The sequence below is a fragment of the Mus caroli genome, unplaced genomic scaffold (assembly GCF_978045245.1).
Source record: "Mus caroli unplaced genomic scaffold, Mus_caroli_1 scaffold_9, whole genome shotgun sequence".
Classification (NCBI taxonomy): domain Eukaryota; kingdom Metazoa; phylum Chordata; class Mammalia; order Rodentia; family Muridae; genus Mus; species Mus caroli.
Window position 1 is genome coordinate 98,694,719 of NW_028227264.1, and position 13,081 is coordinate 98,707,799.

The 13,081-nt window shown below is 44.5% G+C and overlaps 1 protein-coding gene across 3 annotated transcripts in view; it reads left to right on the forward strand.

Annotated features, from left to right (window-relative positions):
• The window catches only part of Poc1b (POC1 centriolar protein B), a 99,253-nt gene that overhangs the window by 3,848 nt on the left and 82,324 nt on the right, over nucleotides 1-13,081 (forward strand). The window lies entirely within an intron of this gene.

A 13,081-nucleotide genomic window follows, 5' to 3' on the forward strand; every position in this document is an offset into this window, starting at 1 on the left:
CACCTCTCAAGTACTGGGATTGCAGGCATGTGCCACCACAGGAGGTTTGGAGGTCTTTTTTGGCAGACAGGTATCTCAGAAAGTGTGACATTCACCTTCCGTTCTCTGTAACCGTGAGCCCTTGGAGTGAACTGACCCATATCTCAATACCTCACATCACCCCACTCTGTAAGCTGCATTCTCCGTGAACTTGTTTGTGAGTAATGGGGCATTTTCTGATTGCACCTTCTTAGTTATGGATGTCCTAGAATGAAGCTCATTCAGAAGGCTGGGCCTCCCTTCTTCTTAATGCCTAATGGTTTGAAGTCAACACAAGTGAGACTTCCCCGTAGCTAACCCCAAATGCCTTTACTGAAATGTGTGAAACTGAAGAGGGCCGGCCCAGTTCTGCAGAGAGTGTTCGACTCCCCCCAGAGTGGGCGCTGACCTGGAAATGGAGAGGCTTCTTCCTCTTTACAGCAGTGGGGAAACTGTCTGTCTTGGTCATTGTTGATTGGTGCCTTGGAGCTCCTGGAAAGCACAAGGCAGAAGGGAACCAGGGCAGCTCTTACCGTGTGTGAGCAGATGTCTCAGCGGAAGGGGTTGTTTCTCTTGCTTGGGCCTCAGTTTCCTCTTCTGCCTCGCTGGGTTGGTTGGTGAGGATCCCTAAAGGTCGATTGCACCTCCCTCTGGGCCCCTCACCCCTGTGCAACTTGGAGAAGCACTTCTGTGTCTTTCCTTTTAACGTGGGTGGTGCTGAGCAGCTAGCTGGTCAGTTTCAGTCTGGGAGATGGAAAAGCGATTTTTACATTTGCTCAAGCTGAGCTCCCCTGAAGTGGTGAGTTTCTCCCAGGATATCATGAGAGCTAGTTTTCTACTCATTTTATTTTGACAACGGTTGGACTGACTGTGCTTTTTTGAAAGTTTTAAACTTTCAAAGCAATTCTTTTGACTAAGAGTATAAATATTTCCCAAACTAAATTATTTCAGAAGGACACGTTTTGCCATATTTTGACTAGTTCCCTACTAACATTTTATCCAGACAGCACAGCCCAAATTTTGGGAGTGAGTCTCAGGTTTTTGACTTTGATTTGAAAATGCATGCTCCATAGAGAACCAGCCCACAGGAATTCATAAGAAAGTTGTTTTCAGTGTTCACTTGTCAGGATGGAGAGGGGGAAAACTCTGAATTTCGGTAGCTTGTTTAGGGTGAGCATTTGAAAGCATGAAGGGTTGTGTGTTCTTGTGGCTGTTTTGTTTCTCACTGATTCTTAGAATGAAAATCTCTTACTACTTTTTTGTAAGTCACCCAGCATCCTTACAGTTTATGGACCACCTGGCTAGAGATTCCATGAGCAATGGTTGGCCCTGGGTTTATTTAAGGGAAATATACATAAATGCTCATTCAGGAGGAAATTCCCCAACATACATTCTCACCTTGCCCCACCTTTTTGCTGTTTGTTCTGGCTAGCCCTGTGTCGCATGAGAGAATTAAATGGATGCAATTTAGAAGGGACTATTGAAAATACTTTTACTTAGTATCTCTGTGCCCCTAGCAAAAGAGAGAAGAGGCTTTTGAGACTAGAGTCTTTCCTCCTGTGTTACCTGTCTCTCTATAGGTGGTTATGGCCCCTCGGTCCTTTTTAGGCTGGTAGTTTATTTCTGTCCGTAATTCAGAAGAATATAACTCAGAATACTATACATAATGAAGTAAACTGGAGTTGTGTTTTTATATGCAGACATGGTCCAATTTCATTCCAAACGCGCACCATAGTGAAACATGCAAGAGACGCTTTCACTTATTTCCAGTTTTTGGCCAGCCACCTAAGTTCTCCATTTTGCTATAGAATTTACATGTTTAGATGTTAGAAAAATGTTTGATGAGCAAGGAGTTTCCCATTCTATTGTTTACTTCATCAGTCCTGTGAATAGATTGGCTCCATGAGCATCTTAGCACTTGTTTTTATTTGTGAAATGGTAACAGAGTCATCAGAAGGGTCTCTTTAACCGTAACGCCTTGTTTGGAAGGGAAACTGTGGTTATTCAGCCAGTAAATAGTAGGCTCTTGCATGTGCACTGATGTTAGCGGATTGAAATATTCCAGGCAAAGGATTTGTTTTTAAGCTGTATACTCAGTTATTTTAATCGTCTCGGTTTTAATGAATAGAATTTAGATTTGACTTGTCTTTTGGAATTGCTGTTTTAACAAGATTTCTGAGTGGGCACAAAGCTGAGGTCCAGATTTCTGTCTTTTGAGCAGTGACTGTTTCTTTGTGTTAATGGTGTCTGTAATACTGGTGAAGACATGCAATAAAATGTATGCCTAATTATTTTTGCAAACCGATTCTGATGATTTTAGTCTATGGCATTAATGTTTCTATGTACACATTAATGGGGGGTGTGTGTGATAGTTCTATAACTGTGATAGTTTTACTTAACTGAAACTTCAGGCAGGGTATAAGTCGGGCTTCCTGCCTGACCATCAGCCCAGAAGGAAGTGGTGTTAGTGCTATTATGAATTACGAACAAACTGGAAGCGATAAGAATCTCTGGAGCCCATTTTGTCCACTATTCAAGGAAACAGTGGGTCCCTGAGCATATGGGCACTCCTCCTTTCAAAATCTTGGGCTGAATAGAAAACATTTGACCCCTAAACCATGCAGCCGCACCCCTTAATATAAGTGCAGTTCCTTTCCACAGGTAGCATGAGTGGTTTTTCTTTAATCTGAGACAGGGTCCCATGAGCCCCAGATGCCTTCAGACTTGCTCTGCAACTAAGGGTGACCTTGAACTCTGATTCTCTTGTTCCACCTCTTAACAAATTCCTTGTATCCTTGCCTCTCTCCAGTGAGATGTGTTGTCCTGAAGATGTTTATTCTGTGTACCCTGCTTGCATCAGATATATTGGGGCCCCATTCAAGGATAAGTATTAATATTTTAAGTACTTCTCTTGTTATTATACACAAAGAGTTTCTGTAAATGCCGGTGCTCCCTCTCTAAGCAACTTTTAAGTTTGTTAGTCAGGTTGTATCTCCGTGTTTCCATTCCATGAATATAAAGGGAAGAGTGGACAAATTGTACACAGGGTATTTTTTCATGGTTGTCAGGGCTTTGGAGAGGGAGGTTAGAGCCTGGGAAATCCCAGGCATCCCAAAAGAGAGATTTTTGTAATGCATACATTAATTCTGCAGCTCAGTATTATGTCAAGGGGGTGGGGGAGTCAGTTTATATCATTATTTCCTGGAAATTCTGAGGACCTACTGTCCAGCCCTTTGGCTAGAAGACAGAGAGTGCAAAAGAAGGGGTGAGTGCCTTGGTCACATAGCTGTACCCCTGGCAGAAAGATCCTTATTATTTGCTAATAATAATCAGGTACATCTTTTCCCTTCTGCTCAGTTTTATGACTTGCCCAGGCTAGGTGGGGCACAAATAGCTAAGAGGTGTCCCAGACCGTCTGCTCAGGGTTTGAAGTCATTTGTTTGCAGTTCTCTAACCTATTCAAAACGGGGAAGGGAGGGACTGTTGGTTTAATAATCCTTTAGTTCATGCTTCCGTGTGCGAGGTGGGACAGGTGTGCTAGAGATGCATGTGTACAAGAGAACAAAACAGATGTGTTTCTAAAATGATATGAGGAGTTCATAGTCCAGTAGGAAAGACAAATATGCGAAGGAAACCCACAAATCCTTGTGTGCCTGTCAACTATGACAGAACAGTCAGCGCTGAGGAGAAGGAACAGATTGCAGGCGGCAATCAAAACGGAGTACAAGATAAAGGAAGCAAGGTCCCAACGCAGGAGTCAACTATGGAGACAGCAGAATGGAGGCTGTGTAGGAAAAGACCAGGGGTGGGAAAGACCTTGTCTTAAGGAGAGAGGTAGGACAATGCCCAGAGAGGCTAGAGCCTGGGACTCGAAGGGAGATAGGTGAGCTCGTGGAACAGGCAGCCAGAGCTCACCTTAGCTAGGACTCAGTCTACAAGCAGCTGCTGGTGGCCCTACAGAAGATTTGCTGTTTTTGTCCCTGTGTGTCCTATGTCCCCTCGTCCCTACAATGTGTCTTTATTTAGGCAAAAAGCGTTTTGTGGTTATAATTTATGGCCTTGAGGTTTGATCATCTCAGTGGTAAATTCTGTTACAAGTACTCTTAGAAGAACACCCAGTAGCTCACGCCTGTAATGTAGCATTAAAAGGCTGAGCATGGGGCCTACCTGGGAAACAGTGAAATGCAGGCTCAAAAAAAACCAAACCAAAACAGTTATCAGCCAGGCAACGTGGCACACGCCTGTAATCATAGGGAAGCATTAAGGAGACCGAGGTGGGATCATCGAGAGTTTAGATTCCTGTGGACTACTTAGAGATACCCAATCCCCAATCCAAACAAGTCAAAAACAAAAACAAAACAGAACAACAACAACAAAAAAACCCAAAACAAACAAAGAGAGGCCAAGCTATAGGGAGCCAGAGGCAGACTGCAGGAGGCAGTCACAGAAGATGCACAGAGAAAGAGGGTATGGAGCTCTCCAGAGTCTTTGGAAGGGACTGGATTTTTTTTTTTTTTTTTCTGTCCACACCTTGACCTCTGGCCTCCAGAACTGCGGAGAATCAACTGCTGTTGTCTTAACGGTCTGAGTTAGTGGTACTTTGTTATGGCAGCCACAGGAAACGGAAGAGGGCTTGGGGACTCAGAGGGCTTTTACGATCAGATCTGATTTATGCTGCAAACTTATCTTATGGCTACTGTATGAAAACAAAGCAGATAGGAAAGCTCTTTAGAGCTGCTGTAGGACCCTCAGAAGAGGGTCAGAGGGTCGGTGCGCAGGACGGGTGTGCAGGAGGAGCGTGAACTAGACTTGCTGAGTGCTAGGAGATAAAGGAAGGGATGTAGTCATGGGAAGAAGCAGGAGAATGGAAGCAGATGGCCTATGCCTGGGTCCTTCCTAGCGCTGGGATTAGATCAAAAGAGATAGGCAAAGAATCGGAAAGCCTGCAAGAGTCACATCGTGGAAGATAACTCAGAAGGCACCGTCTATGGGGCGGTACATGCTGAAGGGAGGGGTGAGCGGGGCAAACAGGTGGTGAAAGTTCAGAGTGAGGGAAGGGCCCGTTCCTTTCCCCTGCCGCTTAAGTAGCTCACTATGGTCACACGCTGGACCTTGTCAGGAGCAACCCCCTCCATCACCTGCGCCACTGAGGCTCCTCACAAATGGGTCTCACTGTGCAGCCTGCAACACATCTCTCCCACACTCTCCCTGTTCGTTCTCCAGGCAAAAATCCAGCCATCCTGGGATTTCTGAGATAATATTTGAGCCAGACGCACACCATCCCACACACTATAAACCCATAACCACCCAGTTTACACAGATCTCTGGACAGCAAAGCTGCATGCAATCGTTAGCCATCCCCCTCAACACAGTCGCAAAGGGATTTAAAAAATGTATTTAAAGGGCGTGGATCCAGCAGGGAAGTGGGGAAGATTTGAAAGAAATAGAGGGAAGGGAAACTGTCATCAGAATATAGTGTATAAGAAGAGAATATTTAAGATAAAAGGAAACAAATTTTAATTACATTTTCCCTATGTGTATGTGATTTTTTTTTTTTTTGTCTGATTCTCCACTTGAATGCCTCACTTAGCAATTTGGCCTTTTACGACAATAACAGAACCCCTCCCCCACCTCATATGTTAATAGGGCAGATACTGGGGGGGTGTGGAAGCACACCTATGCACACCTATTTGTGGAGGCCAGAGGACTGCAGACAGCCTCAGGGGCCATTTCTACCTTGTTTGGTTTTGTCTATGTGATGTGCAGTGTGTGTGTGGCGTATGCACTTACCAGTTTGGTTATGTGGGTACATGTATGTGCGGCCAGAGGTTGATGTCAGGTGTCTTTTCTCATTCTGTTTTACCTTTATTTTTTGAGATAGGATCTTTCACTGAACAGGAAGCGCATTGACTTGGTCAGTATGCCTGGTTTGGTTGGTTGGTTTGTTTTGTTTTTTAAATGTGGCTTCTGGGGGTTGGTGAACCTAGGCCCTCATCTTTCCGAGGCAAAGTACACTGTATTGGGCATGCCAGCTCACCACCCTTAGGTAGTCCTTTTGAATAAACTAATTGGGATAGGAGTTGGAACAGAGAGTCAGCCATGATCCAAAAAGGGTAAACTGTGAACGGAAAAAGGCTTTCAGGAGACTTGGTGTCCCCAGGCAGCCATGAAGTTGGAATGGTTAAGGAGGCCTCATCTGTAAAGGAGATCACGAGTCCATGCTTCTCAGGTCACATTGAGGAAGGAGCTAAAACCTTGTGCAGGACCTTTAGCTAAGCAGATATGCAAAGCACCATGGGAGTGTAAGTTTACTCCATGATTGATGAGCGCAGAGACATAAGGCTTAGCTTCTGCTCATACCTGGAGGAAGCCAAGCAAGGAGCACGGAGGAACGTGTGTGTTTGTATCCTCCCTTTCTCCAGCGCCTGTCTGTCTGTCTGTCTGTCTGTCTCTTCCCTCCTCCTCCTCCTCCTCTTCTCCTCCTCCTTCTTTCCTCCCGTCCTCCCTCCTTCCAGCGCCTGTCTGTCTATCTGTCTGTCTGTCTGTCTCTTTCCTCTTCCTCCTCCTCCTCCTCTTCTCCTCCTCCTCCTTCTTCCCTCCCCTCCTCCCTCCTTCCCCCATCCCTCCCTCCCTCCCTCTCCAGGTTGTCTTTCCTAAAGTTTTGGTTTTTGTTTTACAGCACCCGCAGACCCTTTACACACAGAACTTTTGAGTTTGTTTTTCCTCCTCCAGGACAGAGAGCATTTCAGTCAGGGCCATTACTTAATGAAAGTGTGGTTCAGTGCTTGGGTAGTACAAACAGACTCTGAACATATTAAACTATTTACATTTATAGTTGCAGTTAGAGTACTGTGATTCTACAGGCCAGCCCTCGTCCATTTGGGTTTATCAATGTGTGTACCCGAGGATTACATTGTACTTTTTTAATGATTGACAGAGAAAGCCTTATCATTTCCGTGTTTATTTTTCCCTAAGGAAGGCAATCTGCTGCTCTCTGCTGTGGCCCAAAGGCCACTGAGATGCTAAACTGCAGGAGCAGTTCTGAGTGTGGGCCTGCGGACTTGTGCTAGCAAAGAGCTGAAGCAGAAACTGCAGAAGGGCTTCTGAAGTAATTGTGCAAAAGTCAGGGCTTTCAATCTGAAGGTGATTTGAATTAGCTGGCTCCTCTTGACTGTAGAATGAAAAGACCTGAGAGACCATATAATTCAATGTATAAAGATAGACATGGGTCATGGGTTAAGTAAGATGACACAGCAAGCAGAGGCGCCTGTCATGTAAGCCTGACAACCTGAGTTCGAGTCCCACGACCCACATAATGATGGAAGGAGAGAACTGACTCCAGAGTCATCCTCTGTCCTCCACACTCGTCCTATGATATAAGTGTCTGTCTGTCTGTGTCTCCCTCTGTTTCTCTCTCTCTCCCTCCCTCTCTTACACACACATACACACACGATGGTGGTGGTATTGGCGGTGGTGGTGGTAGTGATGATGTTAAAGACATATATGGATGTGGACCTCTTTAGAAGAATCTAGAATCTGTCCTCTGACTTCCACCCAGCAATAACTGTTACAGATTTATCAGAATGATGTGTTTATGAAAGCAACACGTGTGCAGTCAACCTGAATAGGGTAATTTCAGCACACAGTGTGCCCTTTTCAGACACTGAGCCGGAGTGTAAAACCCTAGGCTCTGTAGACTGAGCGGCACACAAGGTGAGCCCCACACCTTGGCTTTTTTCCTAGCCACACCCTCCCTCAAGGACAGCAGAGAAGTAGGACAGCAGCAGCTGTGGGTGCACTGGCTGAGCAGTTCCAGATGTGGAGTAGGACAGGCTGGGGTCCTGAGAACTTACTGAGCACAGCCTCAAAACAGTGTCTGTGTGTGGTGTCACTTCCTAGGTAACAGAGCAGGTTAATCTCTTTGGAGGGCAGAATTTACGGGACTCCAAGTACTTCTTAAAGCCCCACCACTGATGAACACTGCTACCTGGGGACTAAACTGTAGTGTAAGTTTCAGTAGGGACAGAGCTCTTAGTCATGAGTGACTAAGTTCTAACTTGATTAGAAATCATTAATGGTCTTTTGCACAGGCTTAGAATCTTTTCGTAGGCTTGGAATTATCAACATTCAGATGTGCCAAGACCAGGAAAGGGGACAGCGTATTTCTATATATTAACAAAAGCTCCCACGGCAGAAGAGTGAATGCTTGCCGTCCCTCACATACAGTGTGCATGAGAACAACACACGATGTCCACGAGCGCACAGAATTCCCACTCCCGGTTGTTGTCCTGTCCAAGGAGAGGGAAGTTTCTTCTTAGCATTCAGGTTCTGTATCAGCTCCTGATTTTACCAACTGAAAGGACACATGAGAGAATGTTAGGGCCCTGCTAAAACAGAAGAAAATGCCATCTAGTTTTAGAAAGTAATATTGTGTTTTGTTTCAGCTTTGGCTTTCTGAGACAGGATCTTGTGATGTAGCTCTGGCTGGCTTTGTGTTCCCAGTCCCCCTCCCTCAGCCCCACATGCTGAAAGATTACAAGAGTATGCCGCTATACACCTAGCTCTAGAAAGCAGTACTTGTGACAGATAACCCTGTAAGTTTTTGTCAACTGTATGATGAGGAGAACACAGGTTGACCAGTCAATGATACTGTGGCTTCGGGTGACAAACCAAGTACACAAAAGCAACAACAGCCCCTGCTGACCCTCCAGTTATTATGAAGAAACACACTTCCCAGTAGGTCTGTGATCTTATCCCCAAAGACAGCAGGGCTGGAGACAGCAATGCTTGACACAGTCTAGAGTCACCTGGGAAGAGAGAGGCTCAGTTGGAGATTTGTCTCCATCAGGTTGGCCTGTCCGTATTGCTATGGGGCATTTTTTTTTTTTTTTTTTTTGCTTGGTGGTTCATATGGGAGGGTGTGTGGTCTGTGCCACCCCTGAGTAGGTGGTCTTGGCTACAATAAGGATCAAGCTGAGCAAACTGTTGAAAGCAAGCCACTAAGCGGCCCTCCTTCATGGTCTCTGCTTCAGTTTGTGCTCCAGGTCCCTGCATTGAGTTCCTGCCCTGACTTCCCTCAGTGGTCAACTGTGACCTGGGAGTTGTAAGATGAAATAAACTTGTTCCTCTCCTAAGTTGTTCTTGGTTACTGTTTTATGACAGCAACAGAGAAACCTAACTGGGAAAACAAGACTTTGTTCATCTATGCCTGTCTTAGTTAGGGTTTTACATCATCAACCAAGGCAACTCTTATAAGGACAACATTTAATTGGGGCTGGCTTATACACAAGTTCAGAGGTCTAGTCCATTATCATCAAGGTGGGAGCACAGCAGCATCTAGACAGGCATAGTGTAGGCATAACTGAGAGTTCTATATCTTCATTGGAAGGCTGCTAGTGGAAGACTCACTTCCAGAGAGCTAGATGAGGGTCTTAAGCCCAGGGCCACAGTGACACACCTACGCCAACAAGGCCACACCTCTTAATAGTGACACTCTCTGGGCCAAGCATATACAAACCATCACAATGTCCTAATAAAGACTTTTCAAACAATGGATGGCATTTTGATAATGTATTTGTGTGTGTGTGTGTGTGTGTGTGTGTGTGTGTGTGTGTGTGTGTGTGTGTATAAGTTTTTCTTAGATTAGATTAGTATATTTACTAGCTAACATTTGCCTTAGCATCCTTCCTTGGACATTTTATCTTAAAATAGAGCAGTCAAATGGTGAATGCTGTAAGCTCTGACATCTTAAGTGATGTGGCACTGTTTACATAGGGTGTGGTTCCCTAGAAGTGTATGAAAGCTAATTCTAGGGTTACAGTGATATTCATATTTGCAAACTATTTTTATAATGGTGCTGGAGTTTACTAGAACAGTTCTTAATTAAGAAAGAAAATTAAGGGCTTGGCGAGATTGCACACATCCGTAATCCCAACACTTTAGAACAACTGGGAAGCAGGAGGCTCGGGAACTGAAGACCATCATTGGCTCATGGCAAACTTGTGGCCAGCTTGGGCTACCTGAGACCCTGGAGGGTGAGGGCTAGGGATAGAACAAAGGAAGGAGGGAATTTAGGAGAGAGATTCGATGTTGGTATAAGTATTAGTATGAATAGTCTTGCTCTTTGTTGTTCTTTGTTTGTTTGCTTTTTCAAGACAAGGTTTCTCTGTATAACAGTCCTAGCTATCCTGGAACTTGCCATGTAGACCAGGCTGGCCTCGAACTCCCAGAGATCTGCTTACTTCTGCCTCTGTAGTGCTGGGGGAAAAGGTGTGCACCACCATGCTTTGCTTTCTTTTCTGTTTTAAATAATTTATTATTTATTATTGTATTGGCACTGGTGTTTTGCCTGCCTATATGCATCGTGAAAGTGTGGAATCCCCTGGAGCTGGGTTTATAGACAGTTGGGAGCTGTCTGTGGGTGCTGGGAAGTGAACCCAGGTCCTCTAGAGGAACATCCAGTGCTCTTGATGACTGAATCATCTCTCCAGCCCTATTTAAAAAAAAAAAAGTTAGTAGCTTTTATGTTTTGTTTTCCTAAAATGTAAGAGAAAACGTGAAGTATACCAAGCTACACTTGTGACTGAAGCATCTTTGTTGCTGGCATATCATACATGGTAGACGTCACTTAAATCTGATTGTCTAGTCTAATCTTCTAGCCGTCTGACTGAAGTTAAAACATCTTCCTGGTCTCTAGGCAGGTACATACTCTCTACTTGACACTTGCACTTATAGCTCATTAGCTTCTCCAGTCTACTGCATCTGGACAAACTTTTCGTTCCCACCCCATCCTGTCTCTAGACCAGTGGTCCTCAACCTGTGAGGTACAACCTGGTTGGCAAACCTATCTCCCCCAAAAATTTACATTATGATTCATAACAGTAGCAAAATGACAGTTATGATATAGCAACAAAAATGACTTTATCATTGGGTCATCACAACATGTGGAACCAAATTAAAGGGTCGCAGTGTTAGGAAGGGTGAGAACCACTGCCCTAGGCCCCTTTTATCCTGGTCTTTCTTGTCTCATTAAGTAGCCTTTGGGTTTTCCTGGGCTCGTGGTCCCAGGATCCTTCTTCTTTTCATCAAATCCACTAACAAACCCCATAGTTTCTACCCCTCCAATTTCCACAGCCTCAGACCTTTTAAGATCACCGTCCCATCCAGACTGCATAATGGTGACCTTGGAGTCGGTTTCTTTCTTATGCTTCCTCCCTGTTTTCTGTGAGATATACCTGTTGAAGTAACCCTAGAGGCAGAAAGCTTCACCACCAGGAAGTCACTGTCAGCTTCGAGTTACTTGAGATTAGTAATTCAAGGAGGAAAAGTGTTTCGCCTTCCAGCTGTGGAGGTTTCTGTTGGTGCCCGAGTCACCTCTGTCACTTTGGGGCCTGTACTAATGTGATATGTCACAGCAGCAAAGGAACTTGCTCCCCTCTTGGTGACTGGGAAACAGGCAGGAAGATCTGGTGTCCTAATACCCCTTCAAAGTCTTCCCCCTTAACCTAACCCCTGCTACCGGGACCCACCTCTTAAAGATCCACTACCACCTAATAATACCACTGACCAAACCGTGACTATATGGACTTAGCTGAAGTTTCTTGCAGCATTCTTCAAGTCACTCTGTTTATGTTGGATAAACTTAATGCCTATTTAAGCAAACTTTGCTGTTTCCCTGTCATCTATATAATCTGTTTTCATAAGTTCATAACTTCCTTCCTAATTTGCTTCTTAGGCATTATATAAGTGAGACTTAGTTATGCAAGGACTACTGCATGACCGTATCTACTTTGTGTGATGGGTAATGAGTTTCTAGTTTGGAGTACTTTGAACAGTACTGCTACAAACACTGACATGTTATTCGTGAAATGTACATAGTTCTGTTTGATGTACAACTTGGAGTGTAGCTGCTGAGTTAAAGGATAGGTGTATATTCCACTTCTGATACCAGCCGGCATGATGGGAGAGTTCTGCTCCGTGCATGTTCTCAGGGACCGACCGACTCAGTGTCTCATTCAATGTGAACGTTTGGATAAGGGTGTGTGTGTGTGTGTGTGTGTGTGTAGTATGTGTGTGTAGTGTGTGTGTAGTGTGTGTGTAGTGTGTAGTGTGTGTGTGTGTGTGTGTGTGTGTGTGTGTGAGAGAGAGAGAGAGAGAGAGAGAGAGAGAGAGAGAGAGACTTCCTTTGTAGCTCAGTCTGACCTGTAATGTACTCTTTGTAGCCCAGGCTAGACTCTAAGTCATGTATGCTCTTTTTGCTTCCAACTCTTGAGTGCTGGGATTGCAGACATGATCAACCATGCTCAGCAAGGTAGGGTTTTTGTTTTATTTTGGGGTTCTCTCTCTTTTCTTCCTTCCTTTCTTCATTCCTTCCTTTCTTTCCTTCTTTCTTCAACAGGGGTTGAAGCCTGTTGAAATATACAGCCTTGACAAGCCTGAAACTATGTAGGGCAGGCTGTCCTCGAACTCATGAAGATGGCCTGCTTCTTCCTCCGAGCACTGGGATTTAAAGGCCTGTGCTGCCACACACTGCTTACAGCGATGGATTTTTTTTTTTAAGGAACAAACTTTTTTTCATTTAACTGCAGCACAAAATGTCATTCTCTTTATGCTGAATAGTTTATATATGTTGTTTATGCAAACTTAGCCTCCCTCGGTCAGAAAGCTACTCTAGGTTCTCTCAAAGCTTACCATGACATTTTATCTGTAATACATACAGAATGGATTCATGTGAAAAAGGAAATCTCTTCTCCCATGACAGTGGCAATTTTCCTCTCACAGATCATGAAATACCCTCTTTTCCAAACCCAAGTGCAGTTTCATACTGCATTTAGACTAAGGCGTGTGTGTTTGTCTTGCCTTGCCCTCTTGGCCCTGCGAGGCCTTGTTGTTGGGCCTGTTCTGGGATGTGTGTATAACGGAACTTGTTTTGTAGGCATGAGTTAAATCCACCTTTGTCAAGGAATTTATTTCCACTGTTGATCACATTCATATTTCCTCCACTTAACGATTTTTAAGCTAACCTCTGACACAGTTCTTTTGATTAATCATCAAGTATCATAAA